We start from the raw sequence: 24,095 nt of genomic DNA on the forward strand, positions 1-24,095 counted from the left end.
GAAAACCCCTTTTTCTCTTCATCATATCACTAGACAAATAATCAATTTGACTTGACCCAATGTCCAATGGATCTGTCTCCTTTCTTACCAGCAAATATTTGAAAATCAGACCTTATTGAGCACTATATCTAGCTTAATATCATATTAGTTGAACAACCTAAGTGAGATATCCCTCTCCAAGAATAAAAGGGATAGATTCTAGCCTAAAAGTGTTTTTGTCGTTACCTTTGAAATTTCTCTCCTCAACCTAGGGAAATTTACGGAGCGCTAACAATGTCACCAAGAACCTACAAGTCAAATTTGTTGAGCTAGAGTTTCCCCAAACTTAAGCTTAACTTATTTTTCTTATTAGGTTGTCTAGTTGGCTCTACCCAATCTTTTCCTATATGGGTACAAGTATATTGTAATATTCTTTTGTAACTAATTTGTAAGAGGAATTCCAAGTGTCAATTATGGAATGTGAAGAGTCATTTTGTAAAGAATTTGAAGAGTCACGAGAGAAGTCCAAGAGTCACAAAAGATGAGATGAATAGTCACCCCCTTTTTTTATAAATATATCTTCATAACTCACATAGAGGTATTTTGGGAGCCAAGATTTTAGCTAGGCTTTTAGCTTAGGATCAGGAGTTTGGGAGTTTTGTTGAGAGCCTTGGCTTCTCCGTAGCATAGAGGGAGTATCTTTCTTTGGAGGAGAAGGTGTAGACTTCATGTTCCACTATTGGGACTAGTGGTTCATCAATGGTATATGTATGCTTGGAACTTTCACTTTAATAAAATCTCAAAGCCAACACGTTTTCATGCATATGTTGTGAATATAGTAGGACTATTCTTATTATGTTTGCAATATATGTTATTTCACTTACGCTAACGCTCATGAACTATTTCGTTTGCATTAATATGAATCTTGTTGAATTCGTGTTGTTGTTCACTTTTGTCATGGTTTACATGTGAACTATTTCGTAGGCTAACTTGTGATGTCTTTTATGCTTGTGTGTTCCTTTTAAGCTGCGTACTATTACAGGATTTTAAGGGGCTCGTTCATTTCCCCTCGTGTGTTAGAACCTTTCATACATCACACTTGACCTTCTGCAGAGTCACACACTTGTTTCCCAAAGTCACAAATACACCACCCTATGTGTTATTGCAACCAAGGCACATCATTAAAACCCACTCCTTCGACAACAGAGCCATATTATGGATGGGGCTCGTACTCCAAATGGTGTGAGGTCTAATTGGGAGTTTATATCAGGGAGACCCCTTGAATGTTGGTAGGTCCAACATTGTCAAAATTTCTGGCGCTAGATGGAGTGCCAGATGACAAGTTGAGCCCATGAAGTCTGTTTGAAATTTCCTTATCTTTAATGGCTTCTTCCAATATCTTAACTTCGACATGTTTTTCTAGAACCAAAAATCTGAAATTTCCCATGGGTATAATCAATGACTTGTTGAATTTGAAGTTTGATGATGAGGGTGAAACAACCATTCTCGAGCACACTACGTGCTTTCTTGAATTTTTCACTAAGTACGATATCCACTATGAGGATGTTGCTTGTAGGTTTTTCATTCTCACATTTGACGTGCACGTCAAGGAATGGTGTTACACATTGTCAGTGTCTTCTATATACTCTTTCGAACCTTGTCAAAGAGTTGTATTGCGCCTTTGACATGTATGATTACAGATTTGTTTTCAAGAAAATCAGGTGTTAAAAAAAACACTTGATGAATCTATTAATGATTTTCACGATCATTTCATTAATTTTTGTTTTGAATTTTCTGAAGATGATATTGATTGGAATTTAATGAAAGAGAAGTTCAAATTTCTTGTTCATATTTTGATGAATCCGAAAGAATATGAATCTTTTGAAAGTCTCCCAACATACACTGGTTATGGAGCTCCCAAATTTGCAATGAAGGAAATTGTTGTTCATAGTGAGTCTCTGTCTTCCCCTCATCAAACAAATCCATTTATGGAGGTTGAGGTTGGAGAACATGAGAGTTCATCTGTTGATTCCCCACCATCTTCTTCCATCTTGCATATTCAAAATTTAAATGCAAGTTTGAACTATGAGTTTTATTTTTCTGGTGATGTTCTTTCTCCTCACCCTCCATCTGTTGGTTCTTTTTATCCTCCCAATTGTGAGTTATTTTGTTCAATGGTTTTGATTGTGTCTTCTAATGTCAGTGAGGATCAAACTTAGGATGGAGTTAGTGTTGACCAACTAACTTGCGATATCATTTACGACGATTATGTGTGGGATTTTGTTTCTAAACAATAATTTGCAACGCAACTTGAGTTTACTCCTTGTTCACCTCTCCCTCATTATCCTGATATCTTCCATGATTCTGTCATACCTGTTGAACATTTCAAAGAATCAATTTCTTACGATGTTAATTTTGATCACACTCAGAACTCGTGGAATGTCATTTTTACATCTGAACGTGGAGAGGAAGACCTCCTGTTCTTGATCCTTCCAATCCATCATCTGATCATTATGAAGAAACAGAGGGTGAAATTTATCATTTTATTTCTTCCCCTCTACGATTCATCAGACCGAGAGGATGCCTCTGTTTTCGATGTTGAACTTTTTGATCATGGTTTTCGTGATCTATTCAATGATTCTTCTGGTGATGACTCTGAATTTTTTGTTGTCGATATTTCTAAGCCACCAGTTTTTTATGATATATCTTCCAATGTCATGGAACTTTTGCAATCTATCGAGGCACTTCAACACACACTGATGGTTATGTTAGGTTCTCATAGTCTTGAGGCCAATTCCAATCATGATCAGAAAAGCGTTGTATCTTTAAAGGATCCTCATCATTCCATCACACAAATTGAAAATTGATCATTTCTACAATCTTTGCACCCTCCATCTTCTTTGCATGATGCTATCACTCAACCATTGGAGGAATCATACCTAACAAGCTTGTTCGTGAAACGTAAGTTTTTCTCTTTCGTTATGTTTTCCAAGTTTAGAAGTTCAAAAGGATGTTCTTGCATGTTGTCTTGTTGAGATGTGTGTAAAAACCATCATGCACCCACAAAGTGTTTTGCATGTGCTTTTCTGTCATATTTTTCTACATGCACTTTCACTCTTTGAATGCAAGGTATGTATTGATTTATGTTTCTTGTATGTTGTTGTTCTTGAGTATATTTCTTGATATGGATTCCCTCACCCAGAAAGGTTAACCTATGCATCAATCGGTACATTGGAAGTTTCAATTTATGTAAGCCTAGCCTATTTTCGGTTAGTTTAGGAGTAGGAGTAGTTTTTTTTTTTCTTTTCATTTACTTTCCTTCCTTATCATTTCTTTCCCTTTCATTGTAAGATAGATTTTTCATGAGACGTTGTTTGGTTTCAAAGCAAGCATGGTGAATTTCAAGAGGAAATTGTGCAACTGTCAATTCTTGGTTATCTGTTTATTCCCTCTCTTTGCATGTATATTGCATATCTTAGTCAATGATTCCCTGATGGAAAATACAATATTTTGGGATAAAACCATAGTGAAATCACGATGCTTAATATTTAACTAGTACCACCTACTCTAATTGGTTTTATAATTGTTCGGTTTCGTCTTTTCAACTAAGTCAAGTAGAGTAAGGAGGGGAGGAAACTTTAACAAGTGAACTCTAATTCAGAGGTGTATAAATATCCTTCTCTGAAGGGAAAACCTCTACTTCTTTCAATAAATTAGGATCCCTCTTCCACCTCATTCAATCAATAAGTGCCTATGCATAGTTCTTTGAACAAAAGAAAATGCAGAAAATAGTAAACGAAGAAAGAAGAGAAAGGATTTTTGCGCAAAGAGGTGAAGCAAGCAACTCCGCTGGGGTACTGTCCAAGCCTACTGGTAGTAGAGCAACACCAGAGATGAAAAACAAGGCTATGACAATCCTGCTCCACTTATGTATCTATATCCTCCCCATCCGCAGTCAAAAAAACTGAGTTTGACTTACCTTTGTAGTGTGCCACTGATGAAGAGAATGGTAGGGACTATATATTTTCTTTTCATGTTGTCCTTGTGATTCCTTGTTTTGATCCCGATCTGAACATTTACAATCAAAGCAAGCTTCTACCTAGACCTTGCAGCATTGTTGGGCTTAGCTCTATAAATTGCGTAATCTTGGAAGGCATGCTAGCCTTGATGGTATGAACTGCGCAATCTAGAATGACAGGTCTACCTTGAGCATAGAAAATGTGCAATTCATTGAGTCAAGAAGTTTCCCACTGGTTGGAAATTATGCAATCCTTCTTAGCGGTGTGAATGGGTAGTTTCCCAAAAAAGAAAAAAGAAGAAGCAAAAAACATCCCTATAAAATAGGGAGTGGATAATTAGTTTCTCGAAGGATGACACAACTTGCTATTTTTGTAATTCTGCCAAGTGTCACTTTTTCCTTGATTTTAGGCATGCACATCATAAACCCTAATCAACCTAAATATCTATAATAGATGCCCCTAGAGCTCATTTATACATTTGATCTTAGAGCTGTAGCCTTCCCAAGGAGATCAAGGAACGTTTGGTGGAGTTTGCGGTGCTTTTCCAGGTGAGTTTTTATTTTGTCGTCTTTTGTCATTGTTTCTGTCGCTTTTTGTCGTTTCACTTATGTGAGTCCCATTTTGCTTGTTTCTTTTCATTTTTGTTGACATTTTAACTTTTAATAGCTTGTACAAGTGTTGGTTTAGTCCGTCGTTCACCTTTTACAAGTTTTGCATCAGTTTTCTTGTTTTTTCCCATTAGTGGTCATCGTTTCGGCGACTCTCAATGCATGTTTGTCTTTCCTTTTGCATGTTGAAATTCTGCACTTGATTTTCACTAATCTATCTATCCTTAGTTATATCTACACTCTAACTTACACCATCACTCAGATCTTCCAGTTTCCCATACTCTTTCCAGGCATATTCGCCCTTCACTTGGGTAGCAGTTGCCTTATCTAGTTGGGATTTGCGCAAGTCTAAGGCTTAAGCTTGATGCTTGGCCTCTAAGACTACAGAATGCACAATACCTAGCCAACCCACATGTGCATTGCACAGTTCCATGGCTTAATCCTGTCCCTTAGCCACTGAGACTATGCAATGCACAGTCTCTCCCTCAGTATGCCCACGCTGAGACTGCACATTACACAGTCTCAAGCCTCAAGTTGTTCCCTTGGATATTGAGATTTTTTAATGAAAAGTTCTTGGACCCAATTCCTCTCCCTTCACCTCAAGAATTGCACAATATTTCCCTTTAGTCATGTGGTTGCTATCGTAATCTTACTTTGTGAGTCATTTTTCTGAAGCTAATTCATCTTTTCCATGAGTGCATTTTCCTCCTATAGGTATTGCAGTTGTTGAGAACTTCTCTTCATCAATCACTGACATCATGGCACCAAAGATATCTACTTCAAAGGACACCACTGAAAGTAGCATCGGGGAGGTAATTGAGAGTACTCCAATGAACTTGTCAATTTTCGTAAATACTTAACTATTCATAGAGAAAGAATCAGACATCACATGGCAGAAAGTGAATGAAGCATTCTCAGCAAGAAGCTTCAAAGCAGACCTTGAATATCGACAAGTGTATATCAATATCCAAAATTCATGGTTACACAAGGTTTCATGCATGTATCCGGCTTTCCTCTTTTCTGACACTGTATTAGAATCTCATGTACCATTTGTCGGAGCTAGAATCACTCATGGACTCTTACTTTTATGAAACCACCATCTACTTGAGAACAAAGGAGGTCATCAAAGTCTAGGTGAAAGAGCCAACAAAGTTCCGTCAGACACCCACCAATACCTACAAGACAAGATCTCTCAGGAGGGCCTATCAGCTCTTGATAGTTCTGTGTTATAGAATCTATGGTCAACATAATACTGAGACCTTCCATGAAGGGTAGGAATTATTACTGAACGAAGTTGTGAATAAAGGAAGACCATTAAACTCATAAGACTTGTTGGCTCAACAATTGAAGATACCTGTAGCTAATGCCCTGAATCTTCCCAAGGGCAAGCAAGCTAGATTTTACATTTTTTCCTATCTACTAGATGAAATTTCCACCCATAATTAATTTCTTGACATGAATTGAACTAGGACACCACGAGAGCCTATTGTGCACATTTATTGCAAGCTGATTTCAGAGTGCAACCGCAAAGGAGTAATGGAAAATCTGACTAATCACTTCCTCATTCCGTTGTATAAGTTGAACTTTGAGGAAGAACCACTTTGCATCTCACGCGGGGAAATGGAAGCAATGTCAGAGGTAGCATATTAGTTTGCCTCACTGGATGACACTTTACTCAGAGTGTTTGGGAGACAGAAGTCTTTGCATATTTTACTGAGGTATGCCACCAATATGTTATACATGCAAGAAGTTTCCTACCATCTCTCCACAGGGTTTTCAACAATTTTGCAATGGGGGAAGAAATCAACTTTGCTCACTCTTCCTATGCATATTGGATTGTACAAAATCAATAAATTGAAAGTCACAAACACTGAAGGAAAAGAAATAGATAAATTCTTATTCAATCGTTTGGAATTCAATACCTACGATCCAAGGAATGTTTGAAAAGACCACTATGTGAGGAGTCATTTCCAATGGCAGGGTGAGACCTTTCATAGACCTAACGAGGAAGCATGGAAATCCTCGAACTACTTGTGTCACAGATTTGTTCCTGCTTCTTTCAGCAGTTATGTACCTGCAAAAGTGATCAATAGACAACAAAGCATGCCAAAACCAATAAAAAATCCAATAGTAACCTACTTAGTTGATCAAGTAATGCCAAGCTAATATATACATGAACATATATATTTTGGGAAGATGAACCAACAATTGTATATTATTTAAAGAATAAAGGGAAGCTTACAACCATAGCCTTGATGTTGAAAGGCTCTCCTTGAGTGGTAATCAAATTCCAAGCCAAGAAACTCTCCAAACACTCCTTCTCCAAGTCTAATGAATAGCCTCTAAGCACAAGCTCAACATAGGGGTGAAAATGGACATAGATCAACAGACCAACCATTTGGGAATGGGAGAGGAGGAATTTATAGGCTGGGAGAGGGAGTTAGGACTCCTCCAAAGATAGGATTAGACCCACATCTCAAGGAGGTAGCTCATAGGGATAAGACAAAGAGGTCAAGTTAGGAGGATTCGACCTCATGATCTATGAGAAACCACCTCCATTTCGTCATTCTGGAAGCTTCTAGATCACGAAGCTTCTCATCCTCTTTGGGAAAATTACCTTTTTTGGATCATTGCGGGTATGACAGGGAACATAACGATGTCATCATGGGTCTGGTATATTACAACATGCAACCATCATGGCTTTAAGCCTCATAAGAGCGATGGTTCTCAAATTAGGGTTTAAGAGCTATTTCTTTAGGGAAAAATCAAGAAATTTTCCAAATAAAGTCTTAGGAGGGATATGAGCTGTATACATGGATGAATCTACTATATAATGGTCATGTTTCGGGCACTTTGGGGTATGTCACAAGGAAGTGCAGGCAGCGTGACAAAATACTATGTAACAGATGCCCCCTAAAGCATGAAGTCAGAATGAGGAGTGATAGCTGAGATGCTTTATGAGCTTTGGCAAGGACAAGGACACACACTGTCAGGAGCCTTGCAAATCAAGGACGCATATACATATACATATCTGAGATCAAAACATGAATCCACGGCATGGGTGTAGCCATCCGGATGATGAAGACTATATGAAAATATCCATGAAATGGGCACAACCATCCAATACCGAAGGATCATCTGTAATCTAAGATCCAAGGCATTGATGCAGCCATTCGATATAGAAGGATAATCATAAATGTAAAGTCTCCATGCTATCGTCACAACCATCCATATAACAAAAACATGTGTACAATCATGAATAACAAATAACTCCACACAGCCTCAGTTATATCAGACAAAACTCAGGGTCTTGCGCTCCATCCCAACCCGATCAAATTACAAATTCTAACATGTGAATGAATGTGTTGAAGTCAAACATGCTAGAAAACCACCTGATTACCGACCAATGATGTGGATCGTTATTAGGTACGAGAGAAACCACCTATAATGACAATGGATCTCAAGGTATGATAGTATAATCCATGAATGTGATAACGAAGTTGAAGTCGAACACTTGTGGAATCACCCGATCGAAGGCCAACTGTGAAAACATGTCGTCGGATGCGAAGAACTTGCCATTAAGGCATGCAAGCTCTAAGGTACTGAAAGGGAGTTCTAAGTCATCTTCCTGGATAATGAGCTGAAGTCGACAGGAAGTGACCCGTCGAAGGAGGGTCATAATGATTCCCTTATCATTGACATGAAACGAGGAATAAAGTGGAATAAGTTTCAAGAATCTAACAATGAATCAAACCGTGTATAGGTAAATAACTGTAGATTGGAATTCTCTTGAACATATTGGCGACACGACTCTGGAGTGTGGCAACATTAGACTCAACATTGTAGGTTTTAACCCCATACAGAAATTACCTGCATACGAATTCTAAAACACAGAAAATAAACAATGCGAGAGCATAACACATAAAACACATCTACACAAAGATTTTCCCCTGGATCCCAAAACCGGGACTACCAGCTTGATTTTTCATTATGTGCCTTTCAATGTTACAATACATATTTATACATGTCGAAGCATCCAATACCATGGACCGAAAACCATTGCATCCAAAACCATGTGCAAAAACCATGCACAAAATCAAAGGCAGGTCCAACCAACCTAATATAGGGTCCAAAAAAAATTTCCCCAGGGTGTTGCCCTGGACCCTGTAGAGGGGGGCGATTAGGCCCCCCCTGTGACCCCCTCGCTACGTAATCGACGAAATGAAGTGGGGGTTCCATCCCCCCTCTAACCCCCCCATAAACTACATCGACTAGTCGTGGAAAGAATATAACACAACCCAACATTCTCACACTTGTTGTTTTCTTTCCACAGGGGGCCACAAGAGAGCTTAGTCATTTATCCAGCCCTGAAATGCCCATTGTTTCTCTACACCAAGAGAACTTATCAGAGCTCACAGATTTTGTCAATGCATCTGCAATATTCTTCAAAGTGTCCACCTTTACCAGCAACGCCTTTTTGTATTCTATCATATCCCTCACAAAGTGATACTGAACATCAATGTGCTTTGTCTTTGAATGATAAGTAGGGTTATTTGCCAAGAAAATTGCACTTTGGCTGTCACAATCTATCCTTATAGCTCCCTGTACTAACCCCATACTTGAACACAATCTTTGCAACCAAACTGCTTCCTTGGTTGCATGAGTGGCTGCCATGTATTCTGCCTATGTAGTTGATAATGCCACTACAGATTGTTTCTTACTCATACAAATGACTGTACCTCCAAATAGGTTAAACACATACCTAGTTGTAGATCTTCTCTGATCCAGGTCTCCAGCCCAATCTGCATCAACAAAGCCACATATATCCAAAAATTTGTCCAATCCTGGTATTCCTTGGTAGCACAAACCATAATCACTAGTGCCACACAAATACCTGAAAACCCGCTTCACTGTTGTCCAATGCTCCTTTCCTGGTTTGACATAAACCTGCTCAATACTCCCACTGCATGTGCAATTTCTGGTCTAGTACAAATCATTGCATACATCAGGCTACCAACTGCACTTGCATATGGAACACGGGACATGTCCTCTTCATCTTCTTGTGTCTTGGGACACTGTTCAGCAGATAACTTCACACCTACAGGAATAGGAACCTTCACCGATTTACTATCCTGCATATTAGACCTTTGCAGTATTGTCTCAACAACTTCCTCTAGTTTAACCAGAGCTTCCTCTTTGCTTGATCTCTTTTAATTTCCATGCCCAAAATATAGTTTGCAGCACCAAGATCTTTCATGTAGAATTTGGAGGACAATTGGGTCTTTAAATCCTGGATAATTTCTTTGTCATTTCCAACCAGCAACATATCATCCACATACAAGACCAGATAAATAACATGGTCACCAATTAATTTAAAATACACACAGTGATATGCTTTGCTTTGGGTGAAGCCAAGTCCCCGTATAAATGTATAAAAATTCTGATACCGCATCCTTGGTGACTGTTTTAACCCATACAAAGACTTCTTTAACTTGCATACCAGTTCTTTCTTACCCTTCATCGCAAAGCCTTCAAGTTGCTTCATGTATATCTCCTCTTCCATATCCCCGTGAAGAAATTATGTCTTCACATCCATCTGTTCTACCTCAAAATCAAAAGCAGCAGCAACAAATGAAAGTAATCTAATAGAAGCTACCTTGGCAACAGGAGAAAATTATCACCAAAATCAATTCTTGGCACCTGGGAATAACCTTTTGCTACCAACCGAGCTTTGTATTTCTCCATCTTTCTTCTGCATTTGTCTTCTTCTTGAACACCCATTTGCTGCCAATGGGTTTCCTTCCAGCCGGCAACTCCACCAAATCCCAAGTCTCATTTTTGTGTAAAGATGTCATTTCATCAACCATGGCCTCTTTCTAGAGTTTGCCATCCTCTGAATCTATTGCTTCCTTCACAGTTCTGGGATCATCATCAGTAACAAATCAAGCAAAATTTGAACAGAAAGCAGATGGACTATACCTTTCTGGTTGCCTTCTTTCTCGAATTGATCTTCTCACACCCAAATTTTGTGGCTTTTCGTTTTCTGATTCCTCCTCTGTTGTAGAGTCTGATTCTTCCTCCTTAAGCTCAAACTCTATCTTCTCAGGTTCCTTTGGTTGGAATTCATGTTTAATAACATCTTTCACCTCTCTGAACACCACATCTCAGTTGTACACAACCTTCCTTGTTACTGGGTTCCAAAGCTTATAACCCTTTAAACCATCCTTATACCCAATAAAGACGCACTTTTCAGATTGACTATCCAACTTGGTTCTTTTCTCCTTTGGAACATGTACATATGCATCACATCCAAATACCCTTAGATGTAAAAGAGAGGGTTTCTTACAAGTCCATACCTCTTGTGGAGTCTTGTCCTCCAAGGCTGATGAAGGTGATATGTTGACCAGGTAACATGTTGTCTCCATCGCCTCTGCCCAAAATTTCTGTCCTAACTCGACACCACTGAGAATGCTTCTTGCCCTTTCCATCAACATCTTGTTCATTCTTTCTGCAACTCCATTTTGCTCAGGTGTGTATGGAGTAGTCTTCTGTCATGCTATACCACACTTCAAAATTCTTCAAATTCCTTGCTGCAAAACTCTCCACCATTATCTGACCTTAGCACCTTTATCTTCTTCTCTGTCTGGTTTTCCACCAAAGCCTTAAATTCTTTAAACCTGTCAAAGACTTCAGATTTCTTCTTAAGGAAATATATCCATGTATTCCTTGAGAATTCATCTATAAATGATACATAGTACATAGACTTACCCAGTGATGGAACCTTCACAAGTCCAAAGACATCACTATGCACAAGCTCTAATATCTATTTCACCCTCTTACCACCATAGGGGAAGCTCACCCAATTCTACTTCCCACATACACAATTTTCACAAAAATCAAATTCCAGAGAGCAATTACTCATACCTTCTACCATACCTTTACCATGAAGTATTCGAAGGCCCTTCTCTCCAATATCTCCAAGCCTTTGATGCCACAACATGGTCTTCTCTCCAGAGACCACTAGATTTTCTGCTCCACTTTCAGGAACCACAGAACTGTTGCACCCATAAACAAAAGTGCTACCTTGCAGCTTGTACAATGTTCCAATCCAAACTCCCCACATCAATACCAGTGCTCTCCGAACCATCTTGCAGGTATCCTTCTCGAACACTTTTTTTACACCTGCATCATCCAGTTTGCTTACAGAAATCAGATTTCTGGCCAATGTAGGAATATGTAGAACACCCGGAAGTGTTCTAACCCTTCCACCTTGCAACTTCAACTTTACTTTTCCGCGACCAATCATTCTAGCCTTCCTATCATCCCCTAAGAAGACATCACCACAATTGTATTTCTCATACTCACAGAACCACTCTTTGTGGGGAGTGAAGTGAAAGGATGCACCTGAGTCAATCAACCATGCCTCATGATCTACATGTGTACTTGAAGAAGCCAAGTACACATCCCCACCTTCATTTGAGGTGGTTTTTGTCTCTGCAGAAGGAGCATCATCATATCCCTTTCCTTGTCAGGAGCTTTAGATTTACAATCCCTTTTGTAGTGCCCTTCCTTTCCTCATTTCCAACAAACCACCTTTACAAGTTTTCCTGAAGATTTAGATCTCCCTCTAGATTTATATCTCCCACTCGATGACTTATTTTTGTTTCTGTTCTGGGACAGTCCTCGTACAGACAAGGCATCACCATTCTAGCTCTCCATATTTTTCCATCTTATCTCCTCCGTCAACAAGGATGAGACTATTTCATCAAACTACAAGGCAGTTGCATTGCTATCTATTGCAATAACCAAACTATCCCACGGATCCAGCAGAGAACTAACAAACTGATGCACTTATCTTCATATGAAATTTTAATATCAACAGATAATAACTGACTTACCACAGTATTAAATGCGTTAAGATTCTCTATCACCGAGTCTCCATATTTCATCCTCAGGTTATATAGATTTTTTTGTAGGAACAGTTTATTCACTAGAGACTTAGATTGGTACAAAGTCCCTAACTTGTCCCACAAATCCTTTGTCGTAGCTTCCCCTAATACATTCAACAATACTGAATCTAAGACACACAATGGTATTGTGTTCTTAGCCTTCCGATCCAACTTCTTCCATTCTTCATCGAACACTCATGTTGGTTTAGTACCTGGATCTACCGCAATCCACTGATCTTTATCCACTAACAGATCCTCCATATTGAGTTTCCATAACTCAAAACTCTGACCATTAAATTTCTCGATCTCTATCTCTATCTTTCCACTGCTCGCCATCTTCTTTCACCACTAGAATCGATCCCACAAATTTCCCATTGAACAGGGTCTACCATAGGCCCGAGCGAAAACCCTCACCAACAAAGGTGTCCCCTTGAAGCCAAAACAACTCTGATACCAAATGTAGGTTTTAACCCCATACAGAAATTACCTGCATACGAATTCTAAAACATAGAGAATAAACAATGTGAGAGCATAACACATAAAACACACATAGACAGATATTTTCCCCTGGATCCCAAAACCGGGGCTACCATCTTGATTTTTCATTATGTTCCTTTCAATGTTACAATACATATTTATACATGCCGAAGCATCCAATACCATGGACTGAAAACCATTGCGTCCAAAACCATGTGCGAAAACCATGCACAAAACCATAAGTAGGTCCACCCAACCTAATATAGGGTCCAAATTTTTTTTCCCTAGGGCGCTAGTCTGGACCTCGTAGAGGGGGGATAACCGCCCTCCTCAAATCCCTTCTGACCCCCCCCCGCTGCACAGTTGACGCAACAAAGGGGGGGCTTCGCCCCCCCTCTAAGCCCCCCGTAAACTATGTCGGCTAGTCGTGGAAATAATATAACACAACCCAACAAACATAGGACCAAGGCTCATAATGACGAGGTGGAATAGTCAAATGAGAGGCAAAATGGATAACCCAAATTCGGAAGGACAAGTGACTAAGTGAAGATATCCCAAACCCGACACGAGAAACAGATGAGTGTCATGTTCAAGAGCAACATGTTACCAATACAAAGGATGTTTCATCTTCACTTTCCCCCCGCTATTTCTAGCGAGTACCTCTTTATTTTTACACAAGCTTGAAGAGGATACCATATCCTTGTCGTATAAATTCAATCTTTGAATGAATCCATCCTAGTAATTTTTACGAGTCCTAGGAAGGAGAAACTCAGACTCGTCATGGTGACAAGTATTTCGTCATAAAGTTTTAATGAGTTCAATGTAAGAATGACTTGATATCTTTTTCATATTTAGAGAGTCTGAAAAAGAAACGGAAAAGAAAACTCCATCTTGTACCTTATTCATAATTTGTCCCTCGAACCCGAAAAGGTAGAAAACAATATCCGAGGGAACCTCTTGACCATGTCGACCAAGGTGTACCTTTTTCGTAGATAGCCAATCTTAGCCCAAAAAAGGGGTAAACATATACTGAGATGATGTCTATTCATTTAATTTAACGAGTTCAAAAAGACAAGTACTCGACAATCTTTTCATATTTTTGGAGTTTGAAAAGAGCTGAAAGAGGACTCCACCTAGAGGAACGAGTGGTATGAAAGGATAACAATTGGTTCTGGTCATGATGGAACTACTCAAAACACATAAGGGTTAAGAGGCTGGCTAATAAGACCACTCATCGTAGATGTTCCCCAGGAAAGGGTAAAACAACCAAGTGAAAGCATATGATCAGCCAAAGAGATGGTGACGATGGAATGAAAAAACCAAGGCTCATCTAGCAAAAATCGGCTGATAAAAACGACAATCACGAGATGTAAAGCAGGAATGGTTTCATTTTTACACAAGCTTGAAACATGGGAAACTATGCTTGAGTATACTTTGAAGATGGTTTCATTTTTTCACAAGCTTGAAACATGAGAAAAACTATGCTTGCATTTGATTTCATTTTTACACAAGCTTGAAACAAAGATAAACTATGCTTGAAATAAATTTGCATGCCCCCAGCATAATGAATCAATTTGAGGTACATGCTCCCCAAGCTTCATGCCATTCACCTAAGTGGATGGAATGAAGGTTCACTTACGAGATCAAGTGAAAGACTCGACTGGGATTTTACGAGATCTAATCCAAGACTCGAATGGGAAGGGGGTTTGTTTCATTTTTTAATGAACTTGACACAGGAAAAGAACCATTCTCATGAAGACCTTTTTCATTTTTTAACAAGGTTGACACAGTAAAAGAACTATCCTCATATCCCTTGTTTCATAACCCAAAAGAGGCCATGGCTTCCAATAGGTTCTCATCAGATGGGAGAACAAAACTCTGGAATTAGTACATGTCCAGGGATCTAAATGAGAAATCGGGCTCCAATGCCCCCAGTACATGGTGTACTACATCCCCTAGTATATCTTCAGTAGCTGTGGGAATGGAACATGTGGCCACGTAATTAACCTGTGGCGGGGGTGACACCGCTTGGACATAAGAACCATTCAGGGATGATGGTTGAGCGGGAGTTGATTTAGGACCAATGAATGTAAGTTGATCAATGATCACAATGCTTCCTTCATGCGGGAAACACATCACTCAAAAGAGGGAAGAAACAAGAGCTCCCATGACATAAACATAGTCATGGCCAAGGAGTAGATTAAAATCCAACAGGCCTTGGACAACCATCACGTCTATATAGACAGTCTTTCCTCCCAAAGTAATAGGCACCTGAGGAAGGATCCCTAATGGTTTACTAGTTCCTTGGTTAAAAGCTAGTAGATTCTAGGTGACAGGGACAAGCTGAGGAGAACCCAAAGCTTGCCAAGTAGTTGAGGACAAAATACTAACAAATGCACCCTCGTTTATGACTGTGCTAAGTACGGCCATATGGTAAGCTTGTACTATAATCTGGAAAGGCACATAAGATGGAAGGCGATATCCTGCCAGTCGATATCCCCAGTGGAGTCACCATTTTTTTGACAAGGTTAATCCTCTCTACGGATAGAAACAATCCCTCTAGCCCAATGAGTGGGTCTAGCAACTAAAGTAACAATCAACTAGACATCTTCCTAGATTATAATTAAAAAGTAGAACGAGAGAGATGACCTACCTCATTCTGATGCTATTCCGATTTCCTTCATTGAGATCCTCGAACTGCTTGTGTCACGGACTTGTTCCTACTTCTTTTAGCACTTATGTACCTTCACAAGTGGTCAAGAGACAAAAAAGAATGCCAAAACCAATAACGAATCCAATAGTAACCTACTTCGCTAATCAAGGAATGCCAAGCTAATATATATATGAACATATATATTTTGGGAAGATTAACCAACAGTTGTATATTATTTAAAGAATAAAGGGAATCTTACAACCATAGCCTTGATGTTGAAAGGCTCTCCTTGAGTGGTAATCCAGGTCCAAGCTAAGAAACTCTCCAGACACTCCTTCTCCAAGTATAATGAATAACCACTAAACACAAGCACAACACAGGGGTGCAAATGGACATAGACCAACATACCAACCATTTAGGAATGGGAGAGGGAGTTAGGACTCATCCAAAGATAGGATTAGGCCCACATATCAAGGAGGTAGCTCATAGGGATAAGACAAAGAGGTCAAGTTAGGAGGATTCGACTTCATCTATGCAAAACCACCTCCAGCTCGTCGCTCTAGAAGCCTCTAGATAACGAAGCTTCTCATCCTCTGTGGGAAAATTACCATTTTGGGATCATCGCGGGTATGACAGGGAATAGAGCAATGTCATCATAGGTCTGGCATATTGCAACATGTGACTATCACAGTTTTAAGCCTCATAAGAACGATGGTGCTCAAATTAGGGTTTAAGAGCTATTTCTTCAGGGAAATCTCAAGACATTTTCTAAACAAAGTCTTAGGAGGGATCTGAGTTGTATACATGGATGAGTATACTGTATAATGGTCATGTTTCAGGCACTTCGGGGTATGTCACAGGGAAGTGCAGGAAGCGTGACAAAATACTGTGTAACAATGGTCAATGCAATACAAAGGGGCACCGTCCGAGTTAGTAAAGAAAACAAGGCAACACGCAGAATTGGAGAAAGTGTAAGTGCAGATGATCATTCAGAGCAACAAACAACTTGCCTCTTTCATCACCAATATTCAGGCCCCATATGCACAATTTTACAATAGTGTGGATTTCATGGTGAAATCGCACAAGATCCCATCATTTGGCTCACTCATTGAAGCCAAATGTAGGAATTAGGTCAGGCAGTAGGTTGAAGAATACTTGGACTGGATTAGACAGATCACTACCAAGGAAGATCTTGAAGTGAATAAACAAATCATGAAAAAGTATATTTGCGTCCCTATCTAGATCAATACTATGACTCTCCTACTAAAGTAGGAAACTTAGACTGGTTCCAAATCAGTGTACCCGAATGCCATGGAGGTTAGAGTCCATTTCCATCCTGATCCCATCGCACAGTTTAGGGAAGTCATCACGCAGTACAAATATTGGCACCGTCATGTGACCGAGAACCTACAAGTCAAAGTTTTTGAGTTGGAGTTTCCCAAAACTCAAGCTTAACTTATTTGTCTTATTAGGTTGTCTAGTTGGCTCTACCCAATTTTGTCCTATATGGGTACGAGTATATTGTAATATTCTTTTGTAATTAATTTGTAAGTGGAATTCCAAGTGTCAATTATGGAATGTGAAGAGTCATTTTGTAAAGAAGTTGAAGAGTCATGAGAGAAGTCCAAGAGTCACAAAAGGGGAGATGAACAATCACCCCCTTTTGTTATAAATATATCATCATAACTCATGTAGAGGGATTTTGGGAGCCAAGCTTTTGGCTAGGATTTTAGCTTATGATCAGGGGCTTGGGAGTTTTGTTGAGAGACTTGGCTTCTTTGTAGCATAGAAGGAGTATCTTTCTTTGGAGGAGCAGGTGTAGACTTCATGTTCCACTATTGGGACTAGTGGTTTGTCAATGGTATATGTATGCTTGGAACTTTCACTTTAATAAAAGCTCAGAGCCGACACATTTTCATGCATATGTTGTGAATATAGTAGGACTATTCTTGTTATGTTTTCAACATATGTTATTTCACTTACATTAACGCTCACGAACTATTTTGTTTGCATTAGTATGAATCTTGTTGAATGTGTGTTGTTGTTTATTTTTTTCATAGTTAACGCATGACCTATTTCGTAGGCTAACTCGTGATGTCTTTTATGCTCGAGTGTTCCTTTTAAGATGCATACTATTATAGGCTTCCAAGGGGCTCACTCATTTTCCCATCATGTGCTAGACCCTTTCATACATCGCACTTGACCTTCTGCAGAGTCACACACTTGTTTCCCAAAGTCACGAATATACCACCGTATGCGTTATTGTAGCCAAGGCACATCATTAAAACCCACTGCTTCGGCAACCAGGTAGTATTCTAGATGGGGATCCTACTCCAAATGGTGTGAGGTTTAATTGGGACTTCATATCGAGGAAAGCCACTGAATGTTTGTGGGTCTAGCATTGTAAACACTTTCTTATGATTGTCCTGCCACCATCCATTTATCCCAATGGACCCAACCCATCCAACTGGTTGTCATTTCATGCCTTCAGCTTCCCTTACTCATGCACTGAGCTTCATCCATGTTTTACATTACCCATTGGGTTTCATTCATCTCTTCCCGAGCTCCATTAACTTTCCTTTCCTAACCAATTCCCAAGATCCTCAAAACATAAAAGAAAAGAATGAGAAGAAAACCAAACAATAATACAACACCACAAAAAAAGTGGCATGGCCATGCACCAAAAAAATTCAAAACCACAAATCAAGCTCAAACAAATCACAAAAGACCGAAAGTACAAAACTCTCAACAAACACCATGACTCAACCCCAATGGCTCCCAGTTCCTCCAAGGGAAAGCTCAACCCGAGCCTTCTTCAAGATTTCATGGTAGCCTCTTTTGCTAGGAAATTCCCTACATCATACTGCCATAAACATGTAACTATCAGTGCAAATAATTATAACAACATACTAGTTACCTTACCTTGTTGTGACAAACACGCGCCCTTGTAAATGAACATATACATATATCATCTCTCAAGGGACTCCAATCTTCTTGACGAATCCAACCATAATTGGAAACCAACTGCTATACCTGTCAAATACATGTTCATGAATATATCACATACCCACATAATGTCAGATAAAATCAAGGTTAAGAAGACTTCATGTATTCATGCAAAGCACTCATTCATTTGGAATTTTGGTTCCAAACATAGAAAAAGGAATTCTAACCCAATTCCTTTCTTTTAAATTTTACCTTGCTGCAATTGAGTCTTATTATGTGTTATCACATCACCCAACTGTTAGTTATATAAACAAATCAATTGTTACATTGTCATGCTAATACCAAGCATGTTTCCCTACAACTGTTCACACATGTTAGTCACATGTTCCAAAGATCAAGACACCGTGTCTATTAATTTGAAATCAAACTACTAAGATTGACATCCATGTCATGATTAACTCACAGTCATTAATAATAATAATACAATTAGCACCCACTTACACTCAATTGCATATCAGTTGTCTCAACACATATTGTGTTAGTACAACCATATTAAAACATGATCATTCCTCCATGAAATCTAATAGAAACATACTCATATCATGAAATTCATCGAACATTCAAACAATTTGTAAGCATACCATGTTAGATAAACCAAATAGACAACATAATCAAACTCATACTGTTGAAAAATGCAGTAAGAAAGTCTCAATTTGATTTTGCCTAGGTCAAATTGAGAAAATTCAAATTTCCCCTTCAAAAAACAACTTGGGTGTAATTAACTTGTGTGAAATGGCTCTTGTCACTCAGTTATCTCAATAAATTCGAGTTAGAGGGCTTGGAGTTCAGTTAAGCATGTGTGATTGTTAATTTGTAGCAATCAAGGTAAGTTATTTCAAGTTTTTTTTTTTTTTTGAGTTAAAATAGTTCTAATTGTTGGAGGAACTAGTGGAAGGTTAGTTGTGCAGTGGGACAACAGTCTAACTCAGTGATAATCTAGTTAACTGATCAATTAGCCAAAAATATCTAGTGCATGTAGATAATTTGAGTTCCTCAGCTGTGGTGGATATTCCAAGGCAGTGTAACATCAATGGTATACTAGTCTTGAGTGTACATGTGTTGCATGCAACCAGATGAGAAAACTTTGGAATTTCACAATCAATTGGAGGAAAATTATTAAATAATAGGGGCCTAATTCCTTAGGAATTGCGCAAGGAAATAGGGGCTCAAGCAGAGGTAGAAATTGACCAAGTTTGGGTCGAATCTTCTCATTGAGAAAATAGATAGGTTATTCACTTGCAGGTTGAGCTCAAATTGAGCTAGCAATTGTAATACACTCTCTATTCACTTGTTTAATGCAAGAAGGCTTAAGAGGTTTAACAGTTTCTTTCCCCTAGAAAAATATTGTGCATGTGTGTTATTTCTTATTGCATGTCTGAGATTGTTGTTCTAAATTATGAATTGAATTTCGTAGAGCAATAGAGTAGAATTGTATCTCTTGATTTAGATTATAATTTCTTGATAAGTTGCAATTCTAATCCATATTTCTACATGGTATCAGATCTGGATTCACATTAGAACATGAATTTCAAATTTGTTCCTCAGGAGGTTTGAATTTGTAGCTTCAGTGTAGCAGGATCTCTTCAGAGTTGGGAAGATGACCTTCAACAGGCTGAGATTAGAGTATGCCTTGGAAGGAAACTCAAATTTCATTGCATGGAAGGATCACATGGAGGTGGTGCTTGATGAAAACAGATTGCTAGAATATGTCAAGACATAAATTGCAAAAAAAGGATCATTTGATACCCAGAACCTAGCTCAATCGAATAAAGATGTAGCCAAGGCGAGGAGAATAATATTGGAGGGAGTGCAAGACCACAGTGTCTCAAATCTCCATGGGAAAGACACTCCTTTCACAATGTGGCAGGCACTGGTAGATCTATTCTAGAATAGCAGTGACCATAGGAAATTGGCCCTCAAAGACAAACTTCGAAATATCAAGATGTAGAAGAATGACACTATCCCATAATATTTCAACAGATTTACACATGTTTGCAATGAGCTTGGAGGGGTTGGTGTGATTATTGCAGAAGATGACCTAGTGAGCCTAGCTCTTCTAGGCCTTCCCAAAAGTTGACATAGCTACCAGGACTCAACTAATGGAAGAGACAAATTACCTAAGTGGGAAGTTTATGGTCTAATTTGGTCCAAGATGAGTTTAGGGGAAATAACCAGGATGAAACTTCATCCAAGGCAGAGGATGAAGAAAATTTTGCATTGGTTGGAAAGGGAAAGAAGTTAAAAGGGAATAAATTTCAAAACAAATTAGAATCCAGCCAAGGGGGAAAGAAGAAGGATTTGTCCAAAATCAAATGCTTCAATTTACATGAATTCAGGCACTATACTAAGAAGTGTTCACACAAAAAGTCTAGTAAGAAGAACTTAGGAGGAGAAACAAGTAAATATTTGGCTTCATAGTTTGAGCTTGACTTCACCTTCATCGCATGCATGACCAACACAATGATGGGGAGTGTGTGGTACTTGGACTCTGGTGCCTTGTTCCACATGACATGGTGTAGAGAGTTTGTCAGTGACCTGGAGGAGAAAGATCTCAAGATGCATATTGAGCAGGGGGACGATAGAAGGTACAATGCTACTGAGATTAGTAAATTAACCTTTCAGAGGGAGTTGGAATATCTTCTTCACCTAAAAGATGTCATGTTTGGGCGAGGCCTAAAGAAGAATCTCATCTCTGTTGCAATTTTGGAAGATCGTGGTTATGATGTGATCTTTAGCAAAGGGAAATCATTCCTAAGACACATAACCACTGGATAGGTGAAGTAGATTGTGGTTCATGTGAAGAAACTATAAAATTTGGATGTCAAAGATTGTGTTGCATTAAGAAATAAGGTAGAGAAAGTGCTTAGCCACTATGTAATGTACTTTGGCACAAGAGATTGGTCCATTTTCATCATGGCGCCTTAAAGATTATGCATAAAATAATCAGTGGCCTCCCAAAAGGATCACTTGAGTAGCAAGATGTATGAATTTCTTTTACCTTAGGGAAGTATGTAAAATCCACATTCTATGATCGAGACAACAAAGCACATGCAGTATTGGAAAGAGTCTACTCTGATGTTTTTGGACCTTTCTCGATAGCCTCCACTGCCAGACACAAATATTTTGCTATTTTTATTGATGATTTCTCAAGTGTTGGATCTTCTTCATGTGGAAGAAGGATGAAACATTCTCCAACTTTGTAGAATTCTAGGAACTACTAGAGAAAGAGACAGGAAATAAGGTGAATGCTCTCATGAGTGACAATGGAGGTGAGTATGTTTTGAATGACTTCGATTATTTCTATGCAAAAGAAGGTATTCGAAGAGAGTTGACAAATCTCCACAATCCAAAATAGAATGGGGTAGGTGAGAGAAAGAACCAAATCGTTGTGGGAGTTGTGAGAGCTATGCTACATGACTAAGGCCAACCACTGCATTTGTGGGTAGAGGCGTGTAACACAACAACCTACTTGTAGAACCAGATTCCTCATCAGATTCTTGGTATGATTACAATGGAGGAGGATTTCTTGCAGAGAAAGCCAGATGTGTCTCACTTCAGGAGTTTTGGAGCCTCTGTTTACTACCATGTCTCCAAAGATTTGAGGAAGAATATTGAGTTGACAACAAATTTGGGAGTATTTGTGGGTTATACAGAAACTCCACACAATTACCGTGTGTACTTACCTTCCCTCAGAATGACAGTTGTGCGAAGGGATGTAATTTTTGATGAGGAGAAAGTGATGTGGTGCTCTCTTGAAAGGGAGCTTCAGATCCCACCAGAAGAGGAACTTTTAGCTCCAAAGGAGGAGCCTTAGGAAGTTGTGGAGAAACCACAAATTGAGTGGTAGAGAGTGGAGACATCCACTCAAGAAGAACCATCTAGAGAAGGTAGAAAAAGAACCAGAGAAGTTGATATACTTGTGCAGGATGCGAGGGATAATGTGGGAGCTCCTTCAAATTTATGGAAGCAAAGGAGGTCACATGAGAGGTACACTAGCTACATGGCTCTAATAACTAAGCTTGTAGAGATTGCACCATCCTATTTTGAGGAATCAGTAGAGAAACCTATTTGTGTTGATTCCATGGTGGAAGAAGATAAATCCATCATGAAGAACAATGTTTGGGAAGTGGTCCCAAGACTGGAAGATAAATCAATTCTAGGTTCGAGATGGATCTTCAAGGTTAAGCATGCAGCAGGTGGAAGCATAGAGAAGTATAAGGCTATATTTGTGGCCAAAGGATTCTCTCAAGTTGAGGGAATTTACTATGAGGAAATTTTTTCTCTTGTAGCAAGGTACTCATCCATTAGATCAATTCTTGCACTAGTTGTGCAGATGGGGTGGAAGATCCACCAGATGGATGTAAAAGCAACATTTCTCAATGGGGTTATTGAGGAGGAGGTGTACATCGGGCAACAAAAAGGTTTTGATACATTTGATCACGAGTCTCATGTGTGCATACTCAAATGAGTGTTGTATGGTTTCAAAAAATCACTCCATGCTTGGTACACCATGATCAAAAACTATCTCATTGGTTTGGGCTTCACCAAAAGTGAAGCGGATGAAAAATTGTATCACATCTTGGTAGAAGGTAAATTGATTATTATCGTCTTATATGTTGATGATTTAATTTTGACTTGTGATGAGAAGTTGATCAAATCTTGCAAGGAGGATCTTGTAAAGGTATTTGAAATGAAGGACATGGGTCTCATGCACTACTTCCTTGGGTTGGAAGTATGACATGGTAATGGTGAATTGTTTGTGTCTCAAGGTAAGTATGCAAATGAGATACTGCAGGGGTTTCGCATGGAGAGTTGCAAACCCATGGAGACACCTTTGGCGACCAACTGGAGGAAGGAGGATGCCACTTCAGGTGAAGAGGTAGATGCTTCCATTTACCAGAAGCTAGTGGGTTCACTAATGTATCTTGTGAACACACAACCGTATATGTGCTATGTAGTGAACTAGTTGATCTAAGCTATTGTTGGGAATGGGATCCCCCAAAGGACAGTTTTGGGGCTACAAGGCCATGTTTGAGTCAAACTTTGTAATAACATTGTAAAGGCTCCGCATTTTGTGGTCACAAAGCATGAAGGTGTCATAAGTAAAAAAAGGGTTGTCTACCCTTAGTTTTGTAAAGTAAATTCTGCTGTAAGAGATCTACCCATGGTCCGTGGACCATGGGATTGTATAAAAAGAGTTAAGCTTTAAGTAGTTAGAGTAATCAGTCGATGATGAAGAAGTCATAGAAAGTCATAGCTCTGAAGGAAGAAGTCTAAGTTTCGGGTTGTAGCGTAGGTAGAGGCTCTGCAGCTGAGTGCGCAGAGGCCTAGGGTAGAAGTCTGCAGCTGAGTGTGCAGACCCCTGTAGCTGTGTGCGTAGGGTGGATAGAGTCTATAATCACTT

The sequence above is a fragment of the Pinus tabuliformis genome, chromosome 8 (assembly GCF_031772625.1).
Source record: "Pinus tabuliformis cultivar Carrire ecotype Pingquan chromosome 8, CPIR1, whole genome shotgun sequence".
Classification (NCBI taxonomy): Eukaryota; Viridiplantae; Streptophyta; class Pinopsida; order Pinales; family Pinaceae; genus Pinus; species Pinus tabuliformis.